The 22,756-nt window shown below is 44.5% G+C and overlaps 1 long non-coding RNA gene across 1 annotated transcript in view; it reads right to left on the bottom strand.

The window, feature by feature from the left end:
- The window catches only part of LOC144829060 (uncharacterized), an 88,664-nt gene that overhangs the window by 59,464 nt on the left and 6,444 nt on the right, over nt 1-22,756 (bottom strand). The window contains exon 2 of the long non-coding RNA XR_013610587.1: nt 14,591-14,779. This is a non-coding gene — a long non-coding RNA (uncharacterized LOC144829060). The remainder of the gene's footprint in view (nt 1-14,590; nt 14,780-22,756) is intronic.

Genomic DNA, 22,756 nt, shown 5'->3' with positions numbered 1-22,756 from the left:
TTATTTTGAATGTTGGTAATGAGCGAGAGTGTTACATTTTGCAGAGATATTCTGTGTTATTATTTGATGCAATATCCATAAAAAAGTTTATTTTAGAAGGAAACAGGATATCACATTTGAAATGGAACGGCGTCACAGATTATTTGCTGTAATGTTAGCGAGCTGCTGCTGTGTTAAATATCGGAAACACACATTACTATCCCTGAATAATGAATATATTATAAACACATTTATAGTTTGGACGAGTGTGACCGGGCTCTGTCAGTGACCTGGCTACAGACGGTATGAAAGAGTTGACACTGGATCATAAATTCATAGCTGTGCTAAAGAGTGGAACAATTGACATTCCTTTTAGCAGTGCAGACGGGGAGAGCTTTGTTTGTATTGTGCCTTACGCAGTAGCGGTCGACAGTAGGTGTTTCTGTAGGGCGGTGACTTGGGCAGGGGGAAGGGTGGGGTGGGGGGTAGTAATGTATGGATTACGGAGTTTTACAGGTAAGTAAACATTAAAAAAAAGAAAACGAATTTTATTGCGCGCACTGCATCACATTTGGTGATGCAGTGCGTGCAACGAAATTCGTTTTATTTATTTAAATGTTTACTTACTTGTAAAACTCCGTAATCCATACATTACTACCCCCCACCCTGCCCCTCCCCCTGCCCACGTCCCCGCCCTACAGAAACACCTACTGCTGACCGCTACTGGCCTTACGTAAAGGAAACTGAAACTCACCCTGCTTCTACTGATTTATAGCCCAGAGCTGTAAAGCGGGGGAAAAAGATATTCCCAGTCTTTCGCGCCTATGGCATACAAGCGGCTGAGTATGAAAGGCGCACATCGGAATTCCAGTCTGGAGAACAGAGGATTAAGATTTTACTAGCCAGGCCAGTGTTTACCGATTATCTGCTGCTTAGATATAATGTGTCAGGCAGGAAGCGCGGGATTGTAGCAGTTCAATACTGCTTGTGCCACCTCCCTGCTAGCAGGCTTTCAGGGACCTGCTGCTCCACTCCGCCTCACCTGCTGCTTGCTCCGGCACACGATCAAGACCTCTGTGCCAGAATTTGAAAGGCAAGTGACGTGCAGAGGCAGTTCAGCAACAGCGTCATCATTTTTGGCCTGCCCCGCCTACGCTAGGCTCAGTTAGGCCAATCTGAGCAGCTGGTTTTGGTGAGGGCAGGCAACAGCTATATAAAAAGGCCTAAAAACAATAAATGACAATATTAGGTTACAAAATTGAGATGCAAAGCACAAGCTACTGATGGGGTTCGGCGTGCTACCGGTAGCTCGCGATTGACCAGTTGGAGACCCCTGTTCTAGAAGACTAGGCCCTGTTACTTGCGATTTATCACTAACAGCACAGCACATGAAGTCTCTCACATAGTGTTCCACCTGCTTGTCTAGCCAAGGCCACCATGAATGTTCTCTAATTCTTCTTTTCATGGCACACATGCCAATGTGACCTTCGTGGACTAACGTAAGAACCTTATCCCTCATGCCTACAGGAACCACAAGTAAAGAACAATGATATAGAAATCCATTAACGGCAGATAATTAATCGAAGACATGTTTGTGTTTACTGATAACATCATCTTCTGAACACTCTCTTGCCCAACCTGTACACACAAAATCCATGACCCTTTGAATGTATTGGTCTGCTTCATAAGCATCACTCCATTAACTCTCCAAAATAGCACCATCTGGATGAGACATAGAATAACAAATAATCTCAGAATCAAAAATCTTATCTTCATAGTCAGGACAATTGTCTACACAACTGGTCAACCTGGACAAACAATCAGACAAAATATTATTTTTTCCAGGAACCTACTCAACATTGAAATTGTGCTCTAAAAGTCTATATTGCCATTTGGCAATCCGAGGAGTCACCTTGTCTCCCCCTTGGTGGTGAAAAGCTGAACTAGAGGTTGGTGGTCCACTCTTACCGTAAACTTGGAGCCCCATAAATACTGTTTAAAATGAACAATGCTCCACCAGCAGCTAAAGCTTCTCGCTTTACCACAGAGTACGTTTCTTCAGCTCCTCTCAGACCTCTGGAAGCAAAAGCTACTACCTCATCATTGCCGTTTCTTTGTTGCATAAGAATGGCACCCAACCTTATCTGACTAGCATCAGTCATGATTATCATGTGGTCATTAATGTCAAAAGGTTTAAGAAGATTGGCATGTGCAATTTCTTTTTGATTAACTTGAATTCCTCTGCATTCTCTACACTTCACTTGAAGACTACATTCTTTTTGAGAAGATTCCTCATGTGATAAGTCTTGGCAGAACAATTTGGTACAAATCTAGCATAAAACTCAATGAGTCCCATAAAGGATCTCAATTGATCCTTATCACAGGTGCATCAAAATCTTCTATTGCCTTTACTAGGCTAGCTCTAGGTTCAACCCCCTCGGCAGACAGTTTGTAACCTAAATATTCCACAGAGCTCACATTCAATTTACATTTCTCAAGGCCCAGGGTAACACCTTCGCTCTGTGAAATAGAAAAACAGCATGCTACCTTTCGTTGTGTTGTTTCTGATCAACACCATACACCAACACATCATCCTGGAACGCCATCACCCCGGAAATTACCTTGAACATACTCTCCACAATCCTCCGAAAGACTGCAGATGCATACGCAAGCCCAAAGGGCATGCGTTTAAATTGGAATAAGCCTTACGGGGTGATGAATGCAGTGTGTGGCTGGACTACGGGTTCAAATCGATCTGATGATAAGCAGAAGTCATATCTAGTAGACTGAACCACTTACCATCCTTCAGGGTGTCTGTCATTTCTGTGATGTTGGGCAATAGGTGTTGGTCAACCCAAAAGTGGCGATTAAAATCGCGACGATCAACACACACGCGCAATGCCCCATTAGCCTTCGTGGCTCAAACAATGGGGAAAACCCAATCAGAAGATTCAATGGGTTCTATAACATTGCTAGAACACAATTTGTCCAATTCCTTTTTTAATACGTCACGCAGAGCTAAAGGAACTCTGCAAACTTTGTGCATGACTGGCTTCGCACCATCAACCAATCTTATCTTGTGTTTGCAACCCTTAAATAGGCCTAACTCATCTTTAAAAATTTCAGGGCACGTTGACTCCCATGCTTCTTCCTTGATGGATTGTACACAGACTAAATTTTTCTTTAATATGACCTGGTGAGGATCATTGGGATCCAGTAGGATCCCTAAATGACCTTGGTCATGCCACCCAAGCAAACAAGAATCATCCTTGGCTACATACACAACACCTTGAGATTTACTGTTCTTGAAACACAAATTGGCATAAAATTCACCTAACCATAACCAACTGGCCGTATTGTCGAATGTTTTAGAGAAAATCCTTGTGACTGAAACAAATTTTCCCATATCTTATCACTAATAAGCGTAAATGGGGATCCAGAATCAGCTAGCATTTTGACGTCCACTACGTGGACGTTCAGTACAGACAAAGGTTGTCTTACTTCTTGTGTGCTAATAGTGATTGCATTAGCAAGGTGTGCATACTGTTGAGATCCTGTTAACATACACGGTTGGTCTTCTTCACCTGAGGATGACTCTCCTGTGAGATTGTCTACATTAAGTACTTTCTTGGATGAATCTGTATTGAATGACGATCTGCCAGCAGACTTATAGACTTTGGCGAAAGGTCCTTTTTTGAAACATTTGGCACAGGTTTTATTCATGGCAGGGCAGAATCCGGCATTTCCAAGATGAGAGGTGCTGCCACATTGGTAGCATTCCCAACGCTTGTTCAAGGATTTAATGCCAGCTCTCACATTTCCACATGTTCTTTCTTGGCGTGATTCATCTTTTGAAGTTTTGTATTTGCTTTTGACAGCTAAAACATCCTGGGTTGGAGATTTAGGATTGGAAATTGGCATTTGTTCCAGAGAAGATGTAGTGCTTTCAATCCTGGTGGCTATCTCCAACGCTTTTTGGAAGTTTAAGTCAGGTTTGGACAATAGAGCCTCTTGAACCTTTTTATTATTAGTTTTCTCTACTAATTAATCTCTGATCACCTCTTCTTCAAATGCTTTGTATTTGCATGAAACAGCCAAAATGCGTAAAGCACCCACATAGCTAGAAGCAGACTCTCAAGGTAATTGCGCCCTTTTGTAGAATTTGTGCCTTTCTAAAGTAACGTTTTTACAAGCTTTAAATCTAGCATCAAGAGATTTAATGGCTGTGGCATATTCATCTTCAATTCCGTCACCTTCACCTTCAATGAATAAAACTAAAATATTGGGAACATGTTTTAAAATACTGCGGCCTTCTGAACCTAAACAGTGTCTTAGAATGGCAAATTTATTTTTGTGTGTGAACGACTTGCCGTCAGGAGTATCTAAATATGCCTCAAAACTTTCTTTACATTTTTCCCAATCAGATTCAGGGGACGCAGGGTTAGGTGTGAATGCAGCAGAAGGCATTATAACTTGATGCATGACTGATGAAATATGCACAAGTGAATTGAAAGTACTGAGTCAAAAACTGGGAAGGTAATGTAAAATACGGATTCAATTAAATGAAATGAATAAAACAAAATTAGTGCATCAATAAATAAGTGCAAAAAGAACAGTAAATAAGGACACACTAGAAAATGAGGTGTGTGTGTCACCGCTTGAATTTGCTATTTAAGAGATACATATGGTAATGGTGTGTGTGTCACCGAAATGGAATAAGGACACACTGTTTGAGGAGGTGTGTGTGTCACCGCTGTATCAACTAAGCTGAAGATGCTGAAAATACAATTCACCCCAGAACAAAATGGATACCACGATGAATGCAAAGAAGTGTCCCGATGAAAAATATGCCAAACTCAATGGAGGTGAGGCTTGAAATGGCTGCTGGACACGTTGTGATACTCAAGTATGTGTGCGTAAAGTCAAGGCAGGACAGGCAGTGTCTCGAAGTAAGTGAGGAGACACAAGATGCCGCTAACGTAGCGTGTGAGCGTTCGCACGTTATCTAAATGCAGGACAGGCAAAGTCAGGCAGATACAAAATGGCCGCTAACGTAGCGTGCGAGTGTGCACATGGTATGTGAATGCAGGACAGGCAAGGTCAGGCCCCTCGTAACGAAGCTCGCGTCAGACACAAAGCCGCTGTAACTCTAACCAACAAGAACACAGTACCTCAAAATACAGCTGTGCACCGTGGATGTGCAGGAAATGCCGGAATCCGTTCGCTTCCTTGGTTGAGACGAATCCTCCAAGCAACGATGGTGGCAAAAAGCTATGTCCCTCAAGCAGTGCTCGTGGATGTGCAGGAAATGCGGGAAGCCGTTCGCTTCCTTGGTTGAGACGAATCCTCCAAGCAACGATGGTGGCACAAAGATATGTCCCTCAAGCAGTGCTCGCTCTTCACACGTGAGGGTCTTGTTGACAGGTAGCTTATCGCCAGTGAAAGGATGCCACAAGGTAAATTGGTTTAAGATAGATTTATTGCCAACAAGACAAGAGTTGCATATAGACCCAACCGTCCAGCTCCTGGGTCCAACCGACCTTGTCCCTTCCCAAGCAGAACTCCACTAACGCCACAAGAGGAAAGAACAATACAACCCAACACTTTCGCAAGTGAATGCATCTTCCTAAATCGTGTTGCCAGTTAGTAGCAATGTATAATGGGAAAAGTAGTCTGAAAATCGATTGTGCACTTATTACACAGCTAGCAGCTTCCTAAATCATGTTTCTGATTTGTGGCAAAGAGTAATTAAACAACTGTGTAGTCTATAAATCGTTCCTGTGTTTATTACAACAAAGCAATTTTAAACAAATCAATTTTAAAGAAAGTATTCAAAAAGGAAGAAGGCTGCTTCCTGGAACGTATTTCCGATTAGTAGCAATGTGAAATGGGAAATGTAGTCTGCACATGTGTTGTGTACATTTTACACAGATGGCGGCTTCCTAAGACGTATTTCTTGTTAGTAGTAAAGCATAATGGGGAATGTGGTCTGTAAATCTAACACGTGCTTTTTAAAAGCAAAGCAATTATTATGTAATGAGGTGACATATTAATATTAATATTCTGATAGTAATGTTAATGTTCTTTTTTTTAAAGAAATCTTTAAAAAGTGGTTTGTGAATAATTCAGTAATGTATAAGACGGCTACAGAGCATAATATAGCTTCCTAGTTCCTAATTCCAATTAGAAGCAAAGCTGGGAAGGTGATGTAAACTGAGTCAAAATGTGTCACTTGACTGGCAACAAAAAGTATTGTGCATGAAAATAAAGCTATTAACCACCCCAATGCTGGTGGAGAGATTTGTTTCAAGTATATGAGGCAACTGCCCGAATTTATATTACCCTTAGTGTCAGTCTTGAGATATCAATCCATACTATTCACTACGGTTATATAACGGTGCACATGGGAAACATGGTGCACAATCTTTTTAATTTCCTACTGATTGTGGGATGACAAATCATAAATCTTATTGCTGTCACTAGTACACTAGGTTAGTGCACTTGCCCAACTGCACCAGTGTTGTACATAGATCGCATAGATTACCAAGGATCATACACAGAGAGGTCTATTAGTATTATGGGCGGATCGCCACCGCCCGCAAGGTGGTGGCAATCAGCCCGCAATTTACCTCCGCCCGCATCCCATTTCCCCCGTCATATTATGATGGCGGGGGGGGGGACCCCGGCAGACAGAAAGACCATCCGCCGGTTTTCTGCCCGTCAACGAGTTGACCGGGCGGAAAAGGGGCTTGATATAGTGGCGGTGTCTGCAAGACACCGACATCAATATTAAGATGCAGGCAGTGATGTGCCTTTCCATGGCGGCATTGCCGTCATGGAAAGGCATGCGGTGCCTGAATGTGGGGGCCTGTTGTGGTCCCCCAGGGTGTTGGGGGTACCATCATGCACAACGTGGCAGGCACCGCACGGTGCCTGCCACGTTGTGCATGCAAATGCACATGGTGCATCCCGCCCGCCACAATATTGTGGACGGGGTATGCCACCGCCACCATGGCAGTGGCATCCTGATTGCTGGTGCGGGACCGCCGCACCACTGGCGCGGGTCCCAGCACCGCATCCTAATAGACCCCATAGTTTTTAAGAATGTGTGACAGAATAAAGACGGACAGAAAATCGACTCATAAAAATATCAACACAGAAATATAGAAGTCCAAAATATTGAAGTTCAATCTACATAAAGGTAAGTACAAAAATATCAAGAAAAAAAATATAGTGGTCAAAAATATCGAAGTTAAAATATTGTTTTTTTATCTTTTAATAATAATGTAAAATTAAGTAAATAATACATATATTTAAAAGAAATATAGTTAAAAATATTAAAACATATTTAAAAATAATAGCTAATACATATAGGGGCCCATTCCGATAGGAAATCGTTTCACCCGACACGTACCCATCATTTTCCGACCGAATCGTACACCCGCCATCCGAATGAGCAAGTACGATGCGAAGTAATAAATCACCAAACGATTCGGTGAAAATCGTTTTACCCGACACGGAGCGGTAGGAAAGGAGCCTGACGCGATAGACTCGGACGCGAACGATGCCACATAGTCTAGCATTAACACAACCCATCAGACAGGTACGCGAATGATTCTACATAGCCTGGCACATACATGACGCAACATACTCCGTCTCGTCTCCAATGAACGTGTTATGGTGCAATTCGGAGCTTAAATACGCTTCATCCGAATGCTGCGAGGTGCTGGAACTTTTGCCCTGTACGACGCGTATGAAAAACGCATCGTACTTGCGTATCCGGAAATGGGTTGCTCTGGGCCTCCGTACAACGCGATATATGTATTTCCTGAGCCTATTAGGTACTGACATAGTGCATGAATCGGACACGAAGATACTGTCAGAATTTTCCATGAAAACGCATCGTACTTGCTAGTTTGTAGGAAAAAGCTCCGGATACGATTCGGTCGTCAGGTAAGTCTACGAATAGCATTAGGAAGGCATTTTTTCCTGAATCAGAATCGATCCCATAATGTTAAAATAAATTAAACATATACATATAAATTAATATATATTTTTTTCCAAACACGAGTTGCTCCTTCTGTCTCCCTCGCCCGATGTAGGAAGATCGTCGGCATTTACCATTCATTCAAAGTACAATTTAGACGATCACAAAGAGGATATTATACCACCAGGTCTTTTATTTCTCAGTTAAATTAATATATATACTTACTCCACATTAGGGAAAGCGTTGGCTATTTCCACTCCAGAGAGTGCAACAGTATCGAAAGCGCTGGATATCGTAGGGGTGAAAATTACTATTCCCACTCCAGAGAGTGCAACAGTAGGGAAAGCGTTGGACAACGTTGATGTTAAGAATAATCTACTTATTAATTAAATAAGTATTGTAATTAAATAATGATTTATTAATAAATTTAGAAAAAAAAACTACAAATATATCAAAAATAATATTTACTTTATTAATATTAAATACTTCCCACCCTATTCCCCAATAAACACACTTCACATAAAATTTCACACAACTAAATTAATTTTTTATTAATCTATTAATAAAATAATTTGCAATTAATTAAATGTAAAAATAATAATTATCAATAACAATAAACAATATGTAATGAAAAACATAATAACCAATTAACAATTAATTAACGAAAACATTTATTATCAATACCAATAAATAATATGTAATAAAAATTAAAACAAATTGATAATTAACAAAACAAAAAAAATCAATACAAATGAATAATCTTTAATACAAATTAATAGCCAAATAATAATTAATTAACAAAAAAATAATGATCAAAATACTCAATTTTTCTTAATTAATTACTTAATTACAAATAATTTACTTCCCACCCTATTCCCTCAATAAACCCACAACCTACTCCAATAATAAATTAATATAAATAAAATATTTATCAATTAATAATTAAGTAACAATAAATTAAGTATTAATAACAACAACCAAAAATTAATAATTACTTTATTAAAATGTAATTATTGCCCACCCTATTCCCCTATAAACCTACAACCTGCTACAGAAATAAATTAATAATTCCTAAAAATTATTATTTATTTTACTGTAATTAAATTACTTCCCACCCTATTCCCCTATAAACCCACAACACGCAACAGTACTAAAACCCCCAAAATGACTAATTTCTAAAAAATGTATACATATATTTTAAAAAACAGTAAAATACTTAACAAAAATATAGAAGACATACAGATTAAATACATACTAAAATAAATAACACTCATATAAATATCGATATTATTAACATCGATAATTTAACTATCGATATTCCTAACATCGATTTTTGCAACACCGATATTTCTTACCTTAACTTCGATTTTCTGGTTGCAGATATTCTTGATTTCGATATTTTGTCCCTACGATATTTAAAACTCAAAATAACTGTGCTTCGATATTTAAAAATCGATATTTTGACTGTCCACCAGTTTTTAAATTATATTCAATTCTCATGATGTAAACATCTGTGTGTTAAAGTACCCTTCTATACATTTAAAAGACATTCGATATCTCTGATAGTTCATTCAGACCTGTCTCTGCAGTTCTTAACTACAATATTAAGAGGGTTTCCTGTTTTGTTCAACTGGGAGTCATCACCATATTTTGAACCTACGTGTCTTAAAATAGTCCATTTCAGATCTCCAATGTTGTGATTTATTTCTAGAAAATGTTGTATGCATATTCGTCCATGTACGCGTGATTTATTTTGGCAAATACGCAGTCGGACCACTTGGTTTGTTTTTACCTAAATATGCTTTCCCACATGGACAAAATACACCATAAATGAAATGTTTTGAATTGTAATTAGTAGATTAATTTTGTTGTATTGAGATATTGTTGTATGTAAATATAGAACCTTCTAATGTGGACGCGCATGTTCCACATTAATGATGATCCCTATGGGTGGTAGACCTAGAAGAGTTCGCACATTTGACACCATAGCAGACACAGGCCCATTGAAGTGCGCATATGTTAGTAAACATCATGCATACATTTATAAAATTACAACTATGTGCACAATTAAATTTGGAAAAACATTATAAAACCCCTTTCAAAAGGGCCTAATGGGGATTATCAGAATGAAAATGACAAACACTAAAATTCTTGCTATAGGAAGCTGGCTCTGTATACACTATAAGACAACAAGAAGAGAGGTAGGGAGATTCAAGACACACTATTAATCCCCGGTTAAGGTAGTCAAACAAAAAAAAGAGAGGTCAGTGGTATGAAAATAACCACAATATGGACCAAGAATGAAAACTGGCCTGACTTAGGTCAGTTAAGAAAGCCTTACTCACCGACCTGGTCGGTGACATGCTTCATCATTGGGCCCCACTAAAGAGGCCGAGTGCCTCTGTAGTGTGCTGCGACGCCAGGTCAACTGCGGAGCGCGTTTTTGTGTGAAGGCGTGCAGTGAAAATATAATAATAAAAGTGTCTTAAGTGTATCAAAAAAATATACTTTATTTGTAGATCACTAGGACACAGATAAAATGTTTTGTTATGTGTTGGGAATTTATCCGAAATTAACTGTTTGGTTAATTCCAACCAATAATAACGTCAGTCAACATGTTTCTGCCAAGCCGCGTTGAGCGGCTTGTTTCCGAGTTGGGCGAGGTCACGTGTGTTGGTGGGCGTGGTTAAAGCGACTTAGCCAATCACGGATGCTTGCTGTATATGACGATGCGGTTTGGCCAATCGCTGGTGCTAGTTACATGTGATGATGCCGAAGGTCACATGGGACGGCATTTCACTGCAACTAGAGCGGAGTTTAGGAATGAATGTTCAAAGCTTGGTACCTTATTTAATCACCCGAAGCCCCTTGGTGCGATACTCAGTGTACAAGATCGTATTGCACAGTCAGAATTTAAAGGTCTAAAAAGCGCTAAAATTGTGCGCGGTGAAAAAAGACAATGTGTAAAGTTCGGGCCACACGGGGCACATTGGAGCTGTGTTGGGTATGCAAAGCAATATTAAACAGTTGCGATTGGCTAAGTCGCTTTAACCACGCCCACCAACACACGTGACCTCGCCCAACCCAGAAACAAGCCGCTCAACGCGCCTTGGCATTTAATCTCACTCCTCGGCCCCGCAGTCGATCGTCGGGGTCCGGTACGAGGGAGTCACAGGTTCCAAGAGGGTGCCTGGCGTCGAGGGCGTGAGTTGACAGACGATCTCAGCGGCATTATTGAGATAAGTAACCACTTGGCAAATACCTGACAATACTCTTCTTTCTTGCATTTAGGGTGTGCCAATTACGCGCCACCCCCCTCCCGTGACCCACGGTGCAGATCGCAATCTTCCTACAAGTGAGACAATTTTAATCAATACCGCATTTCGCGGCGGGGTCACAGACCTTTGGTCCATTGATCCCAACCAGGAGCACACGCTCCCCCGTTTTTAACCCACTAGCTACTTGGCTCGATCTAGTCCACATGTAGCTGACTACACCCCCTGACATTAACGTTAGCTTCCTTAAGGTACAGAGGCTGGTGATAACCATACTGTTTAGACGCCATCCACTGTCCTCCCACATATTTGGAGGACCACAGATGTACTTTTGTGAACAAGACCAGCTACTTAATGTTTGTTCTGTCTTCTATGTATGTCTGTGTCTTTTTCCTTTCCCAGGTGCAGAAACCTGAAATTGGTAAGCCTCCTAAACCAGGAGTAACCGGGAATGAGCAATTGCTCTTTCCTTAATGCACTTTTTTTCACCTTTTTAACTTTTTTCACTTTCACGTCCCTATGTCAGGGTGAGCCTTAGGGTGCTCATACCACCAGGGTTTAGCACATTTAATGGTCCTGATGAATGCCTGGTAAACTTACACCGTTTTATAGGCAGAAACATGTTGACTGACGTTATTATTGGTTGGAATTAACCAAACAGTTAATTTTGGATAAATTCCCAACACATAACAACATTTTTTGTCTGTGTCCTAGTGATCTACAAATAAAGTATATTTTTTTGATACACTTAAGACACTTTTATTATTATATTTTCACTGCACGCCTTCACACAAAAACCCGCTCCGCAGTAGACCTGGCGTCGCAGCACACTAAAGAGGCACTCTGCCTCTTTAGTGGGGCCCAATGATGAAGCATGTCACCGACCAGGTCGGTGAGCGAGGGCTCTCTTAACTGACCTAAGTCAGGCCAGTTTTCATTCTTGTTCCATATTGTGGTTATTTTCATACCACTGACCTCTCTGTATACACTATACCAAAAGGAGGTGTGGTGTGCAAGGAGTACCCATAGGTATAGCAGAGGCTAAATTAGGTAAGTACTAACAGATCTCTTTGTGGTAGTGTGGGCAGCAGTTATGCTTATCCAGAGAGTGTGTTAAGGATTTATTGTATTCACTCAATCAAGGACTGATTGCACACACTCAGAATCCAGACCAATTAGGTAAGTATAAAAGGTATACTTGTGTTTTATTTAAGAACCAAGCAGGGCTTAGCACAGATAACTAAAATATACTCTCAAATGCAAGATTGTTCAAGAAAATGCAGTTGTAATTGAAGTTGCAATTGTTACATGTCTGTTTGTTCTTTGGAAACAGTTTAAATTATACAGTAATTACTTTTAAATTATGTTTTAGTAACTTTTGGAATACTTTGAGTACTGTGGGTGGTATGCCTGGATACCACACCTTAGGATCTCACAGTACAATTAAAGGAAGACTTTTTATACATTTGCAGTTTAGTTCTCTTTTCTCCATACAAACATCAGTTCAACACTTGGCCCATAATCTCATAACATTGGTTCCTATGGGAGAAAATTGTTAGCGGTTTCTCAGGTAAGTACACGACTTACGATTGGGAGTTATGGGGGTTAGGACCAAGGTTCCCCAAGGTCTAGATCGGCACTCAAGTTGCACCACCAGCTGCACTGGGGCAGCCGGCTGCAGAGTGCAAGGGCCCAATGTTAGCCAATGGGGCAAAGGGGGCCTTTGGTTAGGGACTGCTAACAAGCACATAAAGTCAGGTTGCATCAGATGTCAGGCAAAAAGTGGGGGGTAACCATGCAAAAATGGGCACTTTCCTATGCTTGCCTACTATGGTAGCCTGAGAGAATTCAAAGCAGCTATATAGAGGTTGTAACACAGTGTCTTAGCATCCACTGTTAAATACAAGGGGAGGAGATGTGGCCAAAAAGCGAGAGCTACTCACCATGTAACTGGGGAACCAAGTTTGAGTCCCAGTCTCGGCTCAACACCCTATGATTCTTGGCAAATCACTTAATCTCCCCCGCCTAAATAAATAAAAATAAAATGACTCTGACCCGGTGTAAGGTAATCTAGTGCTCATGTAAAATGCTTTCATGCACTTGGGTCAAGTTCACTCTGTGCAAAACTGGAAAAGAAGCATACTGACTTTTGCAAATGCTTTTCACAAAAAATAAGATAAGCAAAGCCTACTGCATTTGTCATGACGTTTTGTAATCAAGAGATCAGATTTCTGTCTTTGGACATAACTTTTGCTAGTGAACCAGTCAGATCTGTATCGTTTATTATTGGCTTGTCACCTTAACCAACTCAGGCCTATTGTGTTGAGCAGCTGCTTTCCAACAAGGCAATCATCAGGCATGCAATCACAAAATTAGAAATGTAAAATCAATACTGTTAAGAAAGCAAAATACTAAGTCACCTAAGAGGGCCTAACAAGGATTATCAAAGTGAAAATCTGCTATCTACCCAGTTTGTGTGACTGTGTAACTACAGGAATGCTTACTTTGGCAAACTGTGAGTTTCCGTGGATGAAAATACCTTCATGCAGATTTTAATAGAGTAATAACAATCCACCCTGAAATGCCTTTTGACTTTATCATATTCCATTCAAAATTAATAAGTCAGGCCCACTGACTTTATCTAACTTTTCAAAGTAAACAGATCTAGCCTTCAGCCTTGGTCATTGACTTGCCCCCATAACCAACAAAACCCGCTGTATTGAGCATACTTTTTCACACATGGCAGCCACAGAAGAAGATACACCAAAATGATCTAGTTATTTACAAGAAGTTGTTTAACAGGCCCACAGTGGCATTTGCGTGACCTTCAAGAACAAGCTTCATCCATCATAGGGGCAAGCTTCATCCATCATAGGGGCATGTGTGGACCGAAAGGTCAAACACAATCACTTTGCTTGTCAAAGAGCCTGACTCAAGCAGTTGGATCAACAAATGATCACAGCTGACTGGAGTGTAAGCACTATTTCTGTGGAAGCACCCAGCTTTTGGCCAATCAAAAGGTGTATTCAGATAAACCAATATCTGACAGAGCCACACTCCCACTCTGTACTAACACTGAAAGCATTTTTTTGGTCACAGGAGGCCTGGCAAAAACTGCGCTGTTGAGCCAGACCTAAAAAGCCTAATGATTTTCTGGCTTCAATCGGACCCACAATGAATGGCGTAACCAATCAGACACAGAGACGCTTAGACTAGAAAATATGTTAAACATTTATCAGAACAAAGTGCAAGCTCAGTAAGCCTAATCATCCATTAGAAAAAGTATACCAAAAATCAACATATAAGAGAACACAGACCCACTTACAATCATTGAACAATTTATTCTCACCTATTAGGATGCTCTACTATTGTCTGGCAGCATTGTGGGTGTCCTCCAGTCCAACCGTCCCACTGGGCAGGCCACAGTGCTGCTGCTGTTGTCCCAAAGCACTCTTGCAGTTTTTTCCACCGTCTGTCATTCCAAACCTCAAGCTTGACTCACCACCACCAAACCCTCGCATCCCTTGTAGAAGCATGCCTGAAAAACAAATTGTGCACTGTATATCCCCAAAATGGCTACCGAAATGCATAGCCCACCATTGGCTACTGATTGGAACAAGCATTGGAAATGCAATAGGTCTCGGATTTATTTGAGTTAGAGCTAATGGCATTGTAAATGGCAATGTCTTTTAGCCATGTGTTATGGAGTGTATGCATGTGGTGTGTGATGGAATTATGTGGTTTGGATTGAAATTGTTCACCCTGCACGCTCACACACTGTTCACCCTGCACGCTCACACACTGTTCACCCTGCACGCTCACACACTCACCACACTGCACTCACCACTCTGCACTCACCACTCTGCACTCACTACTCTGCAAGCACTACTCTGCAATCACTACTCACTACTCTGCACTCACCACTCACTACTCTGCACTCACTACTCTGCACTCACTACTCTGGACTCACTACTCTGGACTCACTACTCTGCACTCACTACTCACTACTCTGCACTCACTACTCACTACTCTGCACTCACTACTCTACACTCACTACTCTACACTCACTACTCTGCACTCACTACTCTGCACTCACTACTCACTACACTGCACTCACAACTCACTACTCTGCACTCACTACTCACTACTCTGCACTCACTACTCACTACTCTGCACTCACTACTCACTACTCTGCACTCACTACTCTGAACTCACTACTCACTACTCTGCACTCACTACTCTGCACTCACTACTCACTACTCTGCACTCACTACTCACTACTCTGCACTCACTACTCTGCACTGACTACTCACTACTCTGCACTCACTACTCTGCACTCACTACTCTGCACTCACTACTCTGCACTCACTACTCACTACTCTGCACTCACTACTCACTACCCTGCACTCACTACTCACTACTCACTACTCTGCACTCAGTACTCACTACTCACTACTCTGCACTCACTACTCACTACTCTGCACTCACTACTCTGCACTCACTACTCTGCACTCACTACTCTGCACTCACTACTCTGCACTCACTACTCACTACTCTGCACTCACTACTCACTACTCTGCACTCACTACTCACTACTCTGCACTCACTACTCACTACTCTGCACTCACTACTTACTACTCTGCACTCACTACTCACTACTCTGCACTCACTACTCTGCACTCACTACTCACTACTCTGCACTCACTACTCTGCACTCACTACTCTGCACTCACTACTCACTATTCTGCACTCACTACTCTGCACTCACTACTCTGCACTCACTACTCTGCACTCACTACTCTGCACTCACTACTCTGCACTCACTACTCACTACTCTGCACTCACTACTCACTACTCTGCACTCACTACTCTGCACTCACTACTCTGCACTCACTACTCTGCACTCACTACTCCGCACTCACTACTCACAACTCTGCACTCACTACTCACAACTCTGCACTCACTACTCACTACTCTGCACTCACTACTCTGCACTTACTACTCTGCACTCACTACTCTGCACTCACTACTCACTACTCTGCACTCACTACTCACTACTCTGCACTCACTACTCTGCACTCACTACTCTGCACTCACTACTCTCTACTCACTACTCTGCACTCACTACTCACTACTCTGCACTCACTACTCTGCACTCACTACTCTGCACTCACTACTCACCACTCTGCACTCACCACTCTGCACTCACCACTCTGCACTCACTACTCACCACTCGGCACTCACCACTCACTACTCACCACTCTGCACTCGCCACTCTGCACTCGCCACTCTGCACTCGCCACTCTGCACTCGCCACTCTGCACTCGCCACTCTGCACTCACCACTCTGCACTCTGCACTCACTACTCTGCACTCACTACTCTGCACTCACTACTCTGCACTCACTACTCACTACTCTGCACTCACTACTCACTACTCTGCACTCACTACTCTGCACTCACTACTCTGCACTCACTACTCACTACTCCGCACTCACTACTCACTACTCTGCACTCACTACTCACTATGCTGCACTCACTACTCACTACTCTGCACTCACTACTCACTACTCTGCACTCACTACTCTGCACTCACTACTCTGCACTCACTACTCTGCACTCACTACTCTGCACTCACTACTCACTACTCTGCACTCACTACTCTACACTCACTACTCTGCACTCACTACTCTGCACTCACTACTCTGCACTCACTACTCTGCACTCACTACTCTGCACTCACTACTCACTATTCTGTACTCACTACTCTGCACTCACTACTCTGCACTCACTACTCTGCACTCACTACTCTGCACTCACTACTCTGCACTCACTACTCTGCACTCACCACTCTGCACTCACCACTCTGCACTCACCACTCTGCACTCACCACTCTGCACTCACCACTCTGCACTCACTACTCACTACTCTGCACTCACTACTCACTACTCTGCACTCACTACTCTGCACTCACTACTATTGGAGTAGTGTGGCTCACTGGTTAGAGGCGGCAGACCCGAGAGCAGAAGTCGGCCCGGGACCAGGGTTCGATTCCCGACGCGGCAGAGTCATGGACCTTGGTCAGCGGACTCGATAATTCTCGCTTCGGTGCTTACTCTAATCAGGGATCACACTCGGCAACTCTGGGCATTAGCTTGCCTAATCTCCACAACGGCCCCACCAATTTCGGGGATGCCTGGCTCCACCTTGGGGACTCCCAGCAGGGACCATCCCACAGGGAAAGCCAGGACGGGTTCCCCAGAGTTATACAGCGCCGGGACGCCCCGTTGCTGGGGCAGCTGTGCGCTTTACAAGTATACTACATTTACATTTACATTTACATTTACTCACCACTCTGCACTCAACACTCTGCACTCACTACTCTGCACTCACTACTCACTACTCACCACTCTGCACTCACCACTCTGCACTCTGCACTCACCACTCTGCACTCACCACTCTGCACTCACTACTCTGCACTCACTACTCACTACTCTGCACTCACCACTCTGCGCTCACCACTCTGCGCTCACCACTCTGCACTCACCACTCTGCACTCACCACTCTGCACTCACCACTCTGCACTCACCACTCACTACTCTGCACTCACAACTCTGCACTCACTACTCTGCACTCACTAATCTGCACTCACCACTCACAACTCTGCACTCACTACTCTGCACTCACTAATCTGCACTCACCACTCACAACTCTGCACTCACTACTCTGCACTCACTACTCTGCACTCACTACTCTGCACTCACCACTCTGCACTCACCACTCTGCACTCACCACTCTGCACTCACCACTCTGCACTCACCACTCACTACTCTGCACTCACTACTCTGCACTCACTACTCTGCACTCACCACTCACTACTCTGCACTCACTACTCTGCACTCACTACTCTGCACTCACTACTCTGCACTCACCACTCTGCACTCACCACTCTGCACTCACTACTCTGCACTCACTACTCTGCACTCACTACTCTGCACTCACCACTCACTACTCTGCACTCACTACTCTGCACTCACTACTCTGCACTCATCACTCTGCACTCACCACTCTGCACTCACCACTCTGCACTCACCACTCACTACTCTGCACTCACTACTCTGCACTCACCACTCTGCACTCACCACTCTGCACTCACCACTCACTACTCTGCACTCACTACTCACTACTCTGCACTCACTACTCTGCACTCACTACTCTGCACTCACTACTCTGCACTCACTACTCTGCACTCACTACTCTGCACTCACTACTCTGCACTCACTACTCTGCACTCACTACTCACTACTCTGCACTCACTACTCACTACTCTGCACGCACTACTCTGCACTCACTACTCTGCACTCACTACTCACTACTCTGCACTCACTACTCTGCACTCACTACTCACCACTCTGCACTCACCACTCTGCACTCACTACTCTGCACTCACTACTCTGCACTCACCACTCTGCACGCACTCACTATTCACTACTCTGCACGCACTACTCACTACTCTGCACTCACTACTCTGCACTCACTACTCTGCACTCACTACTCACTACTCTGCACTCACTACTTTGCACTCACTACTCTGCACTCACTACTCACTACTCTGCACTCACTACTCACTACTCTGCACTCACCACTCTGCACTCACCACTCTGCACTAACCACTCTGCACTCACCACTCTGCACTCACCACTCTGCACTCACTACTCTGCACTCACTACTCTGCACTCACCACTCTGCACGCACTCACTACTCACTACTCTGCACGCACTACTCACTACTCTGCACTCACTACTCTGCACTCACTACTCTGCACTCACTACTCTGCACTCACTACTCTGCACTCACTACTCACTACTCTGCACTCACTACTCTGCACTCACTACTCTGCACTCACTACTCTGCACTCACTACTCACTACTCTGCACTCACTACTCTGCACTCACTACTCTGCACTCACTACTCTGCACTCACTACTCACTACTCTGCACTCACTACTCACTACTCTGCACTCACTACTCTGCACTCACTACTCTGCACTCACTACTCACTACTCTGCACTCACTACTCTGCACTCACTACTCACTACTCTGCACTCACTACTCTGCACTCACTACTCTGCACTCACTACTCACTACTCTGCACTCACTACTTTGCACTCACTACTCTGCACTCACTACTCACTACTCTGCACTCACTACTCACTACTCTGCACTCACCACTCTGCACTCACCACTCTGCACTCACCACTCTGCACTCACCACTCTGCACTCACCACTCTGCACTCACTACTCTGCACTCACTACTCTGCACTCACCACTCTGCACGCACTCACTACTCACTACTCTGCACGCACTACTCACTACTCTGCACTCACTACTCTGCACTCACTACTCTGCACTCACTACTCTGCACTCACTACTCACTACTCTGCACTCACTACTCACTACTCTGCACTCACTACTCTGCACTCACTACTCTGCACTCACTACTCTGCTCTCACTACTATGCACTCACTACTCTGCACTCACTACTCACTACTCTGCACTCACTACTCACTACTCTGCACTCACTACTCTGCACTCACTACTCTGCACTCACTACTCTGCACTCACTACTCACTACTCTGCACTCACCACTCTGCACTCACCACTCTGCACTCACCACTCTGCACTCACTACTCACTACTCTGCACTCACTACTCTGCACTCACCACTCTGCACTCACCACTCTGCACTCACCACTCTGCACTCACCACTCTGCACTCACCACTCTGCACTCTGCACTCACCACTCTGCACTCACCACTCTGCACTCTGCACTCACCACTCTGCACTCTGCACTCACCACTCTGCACTCACTACTCTGCACTCACCACTCTGCACTCACCAATCTGCACTCACCAATCTGCACTCACCACTCTGCACTCACCACTCTGCACTCACTACTCTGCACTCTGCACTCACTACTCTGCACTCACCACTCTGCACTCACCACTCTGCACTCACCACTCTGCACTCACCACTCTGCACTCTGCACTCACCACTCTGCACTCTGCACTCACCACTCTGCACTCACCACTCTGCACTCTGCACTCACTACTCTGCACTCACCACTCTGCACTCACCAATCTGCACTCACCAATCTGCACTCACCACTCTGCACTCACCACAATGCACTCACCACTCACTACTCTGCACTCTGCACTCACCACTCTGCACTCACCAATCTGCACTCACCACTCTGCACTCACCACTCTGCACTCACCACTCACTACTCACCAGTGGCGTCACTAGGGTGGTGCGGGGGGGTGCGGACCGCACCGGGTGACACCCTCACATGGGGGTGACACCATCTGGTTGTGCCCCCCCCCCCAGCCCCCCTGGTTGTGCCCCCCCCCCCCCCAGCAGGCCTCTGTACATGGCACCCCCTGCACCGCACCCGAAGGCCTCGGAGAGACTCGATCCGCTTTAAAAACAAAAGCGAACAGAGATATTTTTCTCACCTATTAGTTTGAAAAGTGTAGTAATGAGGGGCCCCCGCCATTTATATGGAAAAAGACACGGTGCTAAAGAGGGGGGCCCGGGGAGGGGGGTATTAACCGCTTGGAAATTAGCTTTTACTTTAGCTGTTTCATATCGTAAAATGTTCACGTCTACAAACTCGCTGGTGCCTTGTACACAGATTTCTTTTTGCATCTTGAAAAGCTTTAAAAGAGAAACCACATGAAAGCGGCAGAGAGTGTAAAAGGGGGGGGGGGGTCCTGCCCCCCCCCCCCCCCCCGGGTTTAATGTGCGAGAGAGAGGGAGCTAGAGGGAGTAAGAAGACAGAGAGAGAGAGAGTTAGAGTGAGAAAGACAGAGAGAGAGAGAGTTAGAGTGAGAAAGACAGAGAGAGAGGGAGCTAGAGGGAGTAAGAAGACAGAGAGAGAGAGAGAGTTAGAGTGAGAAAGACAGAGAGAGAGAGAGTTAGAGTGAGAAAGACAGAGAGAGAGGGAGATAGAGTGAGAAAGACAGAGAGAGAGGGAGCAAGAGGGAGTAAGACAGAGAGAGAGAGGGAGCTAGACAGAGACAGAGGGAGCTGGAGGGAGTAAGACAGAGAGAGAGGGAGCTCGAGGGAGCTAGACAGAGAGAGAGGGAGTCAGAGGGAGCTAGAGGGAGCAAGACAGAGAGAGAGGGAGCTAGACAGAGAGAGCGAGCTAGAGGGAGTAAGATAGAGAGAGAGAGGGAGCTAAAGGGAGTAAGACAGAGAGAGAGGGAGCTAGAGGGAGTAAGAGAGAGAGAGGGAGCTAGAGGAAGACAGAGAGAGGAGCTAGAGGGAGTACGACAGAGAGAGAGGGAGCTAGAGGGAGTAAGACAGAGAGAGAGGAAGCTAGAGGGAGTAAGACCGAGAGAGAGGGAGATAGAGGGAGCTAGAGGGAGCAAGAGAGAGGGAGCTAGACAGAGAGAGGGAGCTAGAGGGAGTAAGACAGAGAGAGAGGGAGCTGGAGAGAGTAAGACAGTGAGAGAGGGAGCTAGCCAGAGAGAGGGAGCTAGAGGGAGTAAGATAGAGAGAGAGGGAGCTACAGGGAGCTAGAGCGAGCAAGACAGAGAGAGAGGGAGCTACAGGGAGTAAGAGAGAGAGGGAGCTAGACAGAGACAGAGGGAGCTAGAGGGACCAAGCCGGAGAGAGAAGGAGCTAGAGGGAGTAAGACAGAGAGGGAGCTAGAGGGAGTAAGAGAGAGGGAGCTAGAGGGAGTAAGACAGAGAGAGGGGGAGCTATAGGGAGTAAGACAGAGAGACAGGGAGCTAGAGGGAGTAAGACAGAGAGGGAGACAGAGGGAGTAAGACAGGGAGAGAGGGAGCTAGACAGAGAGAGGGAGCTAGAGGGATTAAGATAGAGAGAGAGGGAGCAAGACAGAGGGAGCTAGAGGGAGCTAGACAGAGAGATGGAGCTAGAGGGAGTAAGACAGAGAGAGAGGGAGCTAGAGGGAGTAAGACAGAGAGAGGCAGACAGAGGGAGCTAGAGGGAGCTAGACAGAGAGAGGGAGTAAGACAGAGAGAGAGTGAGCTAGAGGGCTCTTGACAGAGAGAGGGAGCTAGAGGGAGTAAGAGAGAGAGGGAGCTAGAGGGAGTAAGACAGAGTGAGAGGGAGCTAGAGGGAGTAAGACAGAGAGAGAGAGCTAGAGGGAGCAAGACCGAGAGAGAGGGGGCTAGAGGGAGCTAGAGGGAGTAAGAGAGAGGGGGCTAGAGGGAGTAAGACAGAGAGAGAGGAAGCTAGAGGGAGTAAGACAGAGAGAGGGAGCTTGAGGGAGCAAGACAGAGAGAGAGGGAGCTAGAGGGAGTAAGAGAGAGAGAGGGAGCTGGAGGGATTAAGAGAGAGAGCGGGAGCTAGAGGGAGTAAGAGAGAGTGTGGGAGCTAGAGAGAGTAAGACAGAGAGAGGGAGCTAGAGGGAGTAAGACAGAGAGAGAGAGGGAGCAAGAGGAAGTAAGGCAGAGAGAGAGGGAGCTAGAAGGAGTAAGAGAGGGAGA

Source organism: Lissotriton helveticus, chromosome 4_1, assembly GCF_964261635.1.
Source record: "Lissotriton helveticus chromosome 4_1, aLisHel1.1, whole genome shotgun sequence".
Classification (NCBI taxonomy): domain Eukaryota; kingdom Metazoa; phylum Chordata; class Amphibia; order Caudata; family Salamandridae; genus Lissotriton; species Lissotriton helveticus.
The sequence above is the reverse complement of the archived record's forward strand: the minus strand, read 5'-3'. Positions and strand labels throughout refer to the sequence as shown.